At 35.7% G+C, this 7759-nt stretch overlaps 1 long non-coding RNA gene across 1 annotated transcript; it reads left to right on the forward strand.

Annotated features, from left to right (window-relative positions):
• The first annotated feature begins 6124 nt into the window (after positions 1-6124).
• On the forward strand, positions 6125-7446 carry LOC102665168 (uncharacterized). The gene is made up of 3 exons (XR_416844.3): positions 6125-6524; positions 6609-7196; positions 7280-7446. It is a non-coding gene; the product is annotated as an uncharacterized lncRNA (long non-coding RNA).
• Positions 7447-7759: the final 313 nt, after the last annotated feature.

The raw sequence follows: 7759 nt of genomic DNA on the forward strand, positions 1-7759 counted from the left end.
TTGTTGCAAGCCCTGGATGATTCACTAAATTAACACGTCCTTTTTTGTTTAAAGAGAGCTAAAATGGTGCCCCTCTTATGGGCAAAATAGAATACAGAAAAGTCAGATACAGCTTATATAAATGGTCTAGTCAGCGAAAATTATTAATTAAATATTTTAATTTATGAATGGAAAGTACATAAGGAATACAATTTAATGGTCCTGAATAATTATATTTAGTGCCTGGCGTGTCATGTGAAGGAATACCATTATGGAATGCCATTATTCGTGTTTGGGTGTTATTGTTTTTTTTTTTTTCTCTTTGGGTCATAAATTATGGATATCTCTCAACTGCCTCAAAGATTAATTCGCTTGTAGTTGTTGATTTTCCTTACAACAACTTTTTGGGTTTGTTTGTGTTATTGTTATTGTTGTTATTTGATAATTACTTTAATGAAAAGATTGGTGTTGACTACGATTTATTCTTTCAAAAAGCAATCTGTATTTAAAACGAAATTGCGCGACCCAAGAAAATATAGATGGACCACAAAAGGAGTTTGCTAGCTGTCCGCCACAATCAGGCAATTAGAACACTACCGTTTTTTTTTTTTTTTGAAAGGCAATTTGAACACTACCTTTTCTTTGAAAGGCAATTTGAACACTCCTTGATTTCTTCTGTCTTGTAATGGCAGAAAGACATGCTTGACGATTCCAGGAAATTGTCAGTTGTCACACAATTTCGAGGTGCAAACAGAAGGAGAAGAGATATTCACGGAAATTATTAAGACGATCAAAAAAGGGAAATGCTAGGTGCACCCAGCAATATTGCTGGTGCACCCAGCAATTTATTGAATGGACCATTTTGTCCTTCATTAAAAAAATTTAAAACATTTAAAACTCTCCTCTCCCGGAATCACTCACGCGTCTCCTTCTTGCTTCTGCTTTTGTTCCTTTGCTTCCCTCTTCCGCGAGCTGCATTTTCTCCTCCTCGGGCTGCTGCTTGTTTCGCTTGGATTCCATTTCCGTTCGAGGTAGGTGTCCCTAACCTTCCCTTTGCTTTTATTATGCACTATAGTTGTAGCATTTATGGTAGGTTAGAAGAACCTTAAGTTAGCGGAACCTTAGGGTAGAAGACGCCGGAAAAAATGGGGAAGGGGAGCTTACGGTGGCACCTTCCGGAAGACCCGTTTGGGGTTCTTCCGGAAATTCCGGAAGAAGGTCTTCCGAAAGATTTCTGGAAGAAGGGTTCTTCCGGAAGTAATAAAACGTATTCCGAAAGAACTGGTCTTCCGGAAAACTCCCGGAACACCTCTTCCGGAAAGTTTCCGGAAGAAGTAGTTTTTCCGAAAACATTTCGGAAGAAGGGTTCTTCCGGATGACCTTTCAGCGGTTCCGGAAGCACTTTCCGGAAGACCCCTTCTTCCGGAAAGTTTCTGAAAGAACTACTTCTTCCGGAATTTAGATTTTTTTTAAAATATTGTTTTTGTTAATTAGGTTGGTTATTTTTGTTAATTTTTTTAGTTTATTTTTTATATCATTTTAGTTGAGTATTTTACTAATTATTTAATTTTAAATTACTTATGTATTTTTTTATAAATGAAGTAGTTAATTTTTATAAATAAAGTTGTGTATGTTTGGAAAAAAAATTTCCCATTTTTGTTTTATTGTTATATATAATTAAAGTTGTGTATGTTTACTAATTATATATTTTGAAATTAGTTGTGTTTTTTTTGTCTATAAATAAACTTTTTTATTTTATTATAAATAAAGTTGTTTATTTTATTATAAATGAAGTATTTTTTTTATAAATGAAGTTGTTAAATTTTTTTTTAAATTAAGTTGTGTATGTTTAATAATTAATTATTTGTATATTAGTTGTGGTTTTTTAGAAATGAAGTTTTTTTTTAAATTAAGTTGTGGATGTTTAGTAATTAATTACTTTTATATTAGTTGTGTTTTTTTTATAAATGAAGTTGTTTATTTTTTAAAAAAATTAAGTTGTGGATGTTTAGTAATTAATTATTTTTATATTAGTTGTGTTTTTTTTATAAATGAAGTTGTTTATTTTTTAAAAAAATTAAGTTGTGGATGTTTAGTAATTAATTATGTGTATATTAGTTATGTTTTTTTTATAATTGAAGTTGTTTATTTTTTTTTAAAATTAAGTTGTGGATGTTTAGTCATTAATTATTTTTATATTAGTTGTGTTTTTTTTATAAATGAAGTTGTTTATTTTTTTAAAAATTAAGTTGTGGGTGTTTACTAAATAATTGAGTTGTGTTTTTTTTATAAATGAATTTTTTTAAATTTTTTTTTAAATTAAGTTGTGGATGTTTACTAATTAATTTTTTTTTACATTAGTTGTGGTTTTTTATAAATGAAGTTTTTTTTTTAAATTAAGTTGTGGATGTTTAGTAATTAATTATTTTTATATTAGTTGTGTTTTTTTTTATAAATGAAGTTGTTTATTTTTAAAAAAAATAAGTTGCTTTCTCTTTACTAAATAATTTAGTTGTGTTTTTTTTATAAATGAAGTTTTTTAAAAAAAAATTTAATTAAGTTGTGCATGTTTACTAATTAATTTTTTTTACATTAGTTGTGTTTTTTTTATAAATGAAGTTGTTTAATTTTTAAAAAAAATTATGCTGTGTATGTTTTCAAATAATTTGATTTAAATTAGTTTTATTTGTTTACAAATAAACTTGTTTTATTTTTATAAAGAAAGTTGTGTATATTTTGACCGAAAAAAATACGTGTTCGACATGATTTGTAGATCATGGCTAGAACACGAGGTTTAGGTCGTGCCATAGGTAGACTTGTAGGCAAAGATAGACATGATGACCATGATGTAGCTGATGTTCCCGAGAGGCGTAGGCCTACTGCCTCAGCCCGTAGGGTACAGGTTCATCAAATGACTGCGGAGGGATGTGATATGGCTGAGGGCGTTGCTGACATGACTGACGATGTCCCTAAGCTGGCTGCGGAGGCACCTGAGATGCGTGCGGATGTAGAGGGTGTTGATGGTGCTGAGGGGTCAGATGCTGATGATGCTGCTGAGGGATTCCCTGGTGGGCCACGTGACCCGTCAGTGCTGACATCATTTCCCGAGCATGTTGTACATGCTGTTTGGAGTGAACAGGTATTTTAATTTGTTAATTATTTATCATTGTTGATTTATTTGTTTGTCATTATTTTTTTTTAATACTTGTATAATTTGTACTTCGAATCAGGAACGTCCTGATTTGAAGTTAGTGTCACATGGGAGGAAGGTGACACTGATTGGGATGCCAGTGCCTGAGATTGAAGACCTGGTGGCTGCCATAGGATTAAGTCCACTGATCGATTGTTCAGTTATTACTGGCGATCTTGGACTGATATCCGCATTCGTGGAGAGGTGGCACGGTGAGACCAGCACCTTCCACCTTCCAGTAGGAGAGCTGACAATCACATTGGATGATGTGTCATCACTCCTTCATTTGCCCATCACTAGCGCCTTGCACAGTTTCCATGCTCTTTCTACGGAGGAGGCTAGATTTTTGCTGACAGAGTTGCTCGAGGTGTCTGTCGAGGAGGCCAGAGTCGAGATAGCACTGACACGTGGGGCATATGTACGACTAGGATGAGTTCAAGACATTTATGAGACAAGATGTCAGGCCCGGCGGTGGATTGTCGCAGCTCGCGCTTATCTGCTGCACCTTGTCGGTTGCACTCTTTTTGCTAATAAGAGTGCAACATACGTGCATGTTGTAACATCCCAATTTTTGTAATCTAGATTAAAAAGGATTGTTATTTATAAATAAATAAAGTTTTAGAAAAATGATGAGATTTTATAAATAAATAAATAAGGAGATATAATTATTAATTAAAATAATGATTTGAGAGAAAATAAAAAGGGTATTTCATTTATTTGTTTGATAGAAAATAAAATAGAGTTTGTTTTTATAAAATAAATAAATAAATAAATATAGAGCAAATAATAGGCTGAGTACCCTAGGTATAAATAGTTATGTTAAGTCAAGTGTTTCTTTTTAGCCTCATTTTCGTTTTTCCCCTTCTCCTCTCAAAATCCTTTCTTTTTCCCGCAGCCCACCAAACCTATCTCAGAAAAACGATGATCTCGGGCTCATTCACCGTTGGATCGTCATGAAATTTGAGTACCACGTTCGCAACCCAATTCTGAGCATTCTCACCGTTGGGAATTTGGATATTATGTCTGAGCTTAGAGGAAAACCCTTCGCATTGTTGCCTTTTATTTTCCCGCAGAAACCCAAAACTGTCCCGGTAAAACTACGATCCCGGTTTCGTTAACCGTTGAATTTTCATGAAATTTGGATATGTTGTTCGAAATTCAATTGCACACACTTTCACCGTTGGGATTTTTGAGATAATATTCTTGGAGGGAGAAAAAGGAATCGCATGAAGACAGTACAAGTGGAGGTTTCAATCTCTTCTCCGTCTCTCTGACGTTTGGGAATTCTATCGGAGCAGTCGGAGGAATAACTGAAGGAATCTCAGGGAACCGCTAGAGATGTTACTATCGCTAGCTGAAGACTCGTGAGTCCGCTCAGAGGTAAGGGATGATTTTATCGCAATTGGGGGTTTGAATGAACATGTGTAGGGATCCTTAGAGAACTAAATTTGGGTTTATTTTGAGATGTTTATTGAATTATAATTTTTCTTTATGATTATGAATACAATATTATTGTGTTCTATGTACCAATTGATGTCCTGATGAGAATTGATTGATAAACTTGAGTGCTCTTGATGTCTTTGTGTTAACTCATGATTTTGATTAATTGATTTTGATACAATTGTGAGGAACTATTTCAAAGGTTTTACATTCCATGTTGTAATAAAATCTTTTGTATAAATTGTTATGTTGTGGTTATGAAATGATGATTCAAACTGTGAGTATGTGATAAATTGAACATGTGACGGATGATGAAATACATGTGTATTGAGATGAGATGTGTGTATTGAGTTGTGAACTATGAACTATGCAATCACATAATTGTAAGACCCTTTAAGGGCGACGAGTATTGTGATGGGATCCACTGTGGGAACCCGACGAGTTAAAATGATTTTGAAAACAATTGAGTAGATGTGTGTATTACATAGTTCATAGGTAAAATGATATGATTCATGAGGCGTGATAACATGTTAAATTGAGATTATACCATTGTGATTGGGATTAAGTGTACGTGATAAATTGAGTATGTATATGATTGAGATATATATGTGCATTGAGTTGTGAATTATGAATTGTACAATCACACGATCATAAGTCCCTTCAAGGGCGACGAGTTAATGCTAAGTCCCTTTTAGGGCGACGAGTTGATGTTAAGTCCCTTTTAGGGCGACGAGTTGATGCTAAGTCCCTTTTTGGGCGGCGAGTTAATGTTAAGTCCCTTTAAGGGCGACGAGTTAATGATAAGACCCTTAAAGGGCGACGAGTTAAAATTATTTTGAGAACAATTGAGGAGTCGTGTGTTTTGTACAGTTCATAGATAGAGTCTGTGTGCTAAAATATTTTCTGGGTTGGACCTGAATCAGGAGGGAGAGGCCCTGACGGACTCTTCGGAGTGTAGGCCTTGGGGGTCACACAGTTTGAGTGCTCCTTTAAGCCTATGTTGATCCCATATGGTTGGAGCATTCTCGCAAAACACTGTGACCCTGACTGGTCTCCCTAAGATATTACCTAGTGAGAGTGACTTGACTTACTGTTGCGTGGTTTGTCTTGTCATGTACTCCTAGGCGCCCGACGAGGTTTTTCACTGACATGGTACCACATTGCATATAGGCTTGAGTCTTAGCATAACTGTTGCATACGCTTGCTAATTGTTTATTATGAAATTGATGTGTTATTATGTCTTGATCGGAGTGTGTGATTCCTGTGTATTGTGATTGATGATTGAAAAGTGTGATTGATGAATGACAAAGTGATGAAATAGTGTGAGATATGCTAAGTAAATTGTATTTGGCTACTATATGTTGTGTTGTTTCTCTCTAGTAGTTAGAAATGTGATAACTCACTCCCGGTTTGCTGTTTGTGTTTGGATCCTGCGATGATCTTGAACTTTGTGTTCGGGGGAGCGGATGAATAGGTGAATGACTATGAAGAACCTCATGTTAGAGGACACGGGAACACCACGCTCTGATAGGATGTGACATTAGGATATAGGTTCTATATTAATTGTATGAAACTTAGATGGCCTTCTTTGAGCCAAAATGACTTTATTATTTATTTGGACAAGTTTGAATATGATGTAGATGAAAGTGAATGTGAGCCTTTTACCCATTTGAAAGGCTTGTATTTAAAAATGTTTAAAAAATACTTTTAATTAATATTTAAATTTTTATTCCTTTATTAATATATATGAGGGGTAGAGGGTGTCACACATGTGGTTCACCTTGACGCTTTCCGAGACCTCGCTCAGAGTGGTGGTTATGCTTGTGGAGTTGTCGCGCTGGTTCATATGTATGACCAGTTAGATGATGCTTGTAGGACCATCGGACAGCTTGCGGGGTACTTGATGCTACTACAAGTAAATTTTGTGTTTTTTAATATGTTACGTTCGATTATCATTTAAACATGTTTTTATGTTATGTTAACCTCATTTATTGTGTAGTGCTGGATCTATGAGCACTTCCCTAGTGTGCACCTGTGCGTAACAGATGATACATACCAGGAGACGTCCCCACGTGCTTCCCGGTGGTTGACATCGAAGGCGCACATGAAGGGAATCACAGGAGCACCTTACAGGGCACGTTGTGATGGTTTGACCGTCACAGATGTGTCCTGGTTGCCGTACATGGAGAATCGGGGGGTTAGGGCCTTTCAGGAGATTTCATCATTCCAGGGTCAGCTTAGATGGGGTCCTATGGTGGTCACAGCTCGACCAGAGAGGGTGGTACGCTAGTTTGGTTACATCCAGAGCATCCCTCCGCCGCCTGTTAGTGCTCGATTGTCACACAATGAGATAGATGACAGGTGGATGCAGTTTGCGGATCACTTACTACCTACGGGTCAGCTTTGTCTAGTGCCTGGGCAGGTATTTGCGGATTACATGGAGTGGTTTTTCCGCATATCTCACTCATTCATGATACCGACCTAGGCAAGTGACCAGCCAAGAGATGCACCAGCTGCAGACCCTGAGGACTACATACAGCTGCCCAGCCCCTAGGTTCCAGTGGCATTTGACCCCCCTCCACATGTGGTAAGATTCTTTGCACGTTTAATGTTTCATGAGTTGTTATTTATTTTAAATTTCATAATAAATGTTTTTAATGACTTTGGCAGGATGATTACAATGGATATGAGGCGATTGCACAGAGGTTGGAGCGTGTGCTCAACCTTAGGATAGTCACTGCAGGCACATAGTTATATGACATTATGCAAGATTGTCTGACGATCGTGAGAGGGGACCCAGTGCTGATGAAATTGTCAAGGCTCATCAGAGACACCGCACGGACCATTGATCGTTGTACTTATTTTTTGTCTTGTAGTTGACATGAATATTTGTAATTATTACAGTTTTTGTTTAATATAGTTGACTTGTTTTGCACAGTTTATTATTTTATAATATAGTTTATTATTCCGATTGTGGTCCTTAAGCGAAGTTTGCGAGTGTTTTAAATTTATTTTTAAAAAAAGTGAACCTAAAATCATGAGTTTTGTTTGTAAGAATTACATAAAAAATAAATGTTTTCAAAATCATTCATAATTCATAATTCATAATTATGTGTTAGTAAGATTTTTAAAGTAATTATCATATATAAT

This window comes from Glycine max, chromosome 11 (assembly GCF_000004515.6).
Source record: "Glycine max cultivar Williams 82 chromosome 11, Glycine_max_v4.0, whole genome shotgun sequence".
NCBI classification, from domain to species: Eukaryota; Viridiplantae; Streptophyta; class Magnoliopsida; order Fabales; family Fabaceae; genus Glycine; species Glycine max.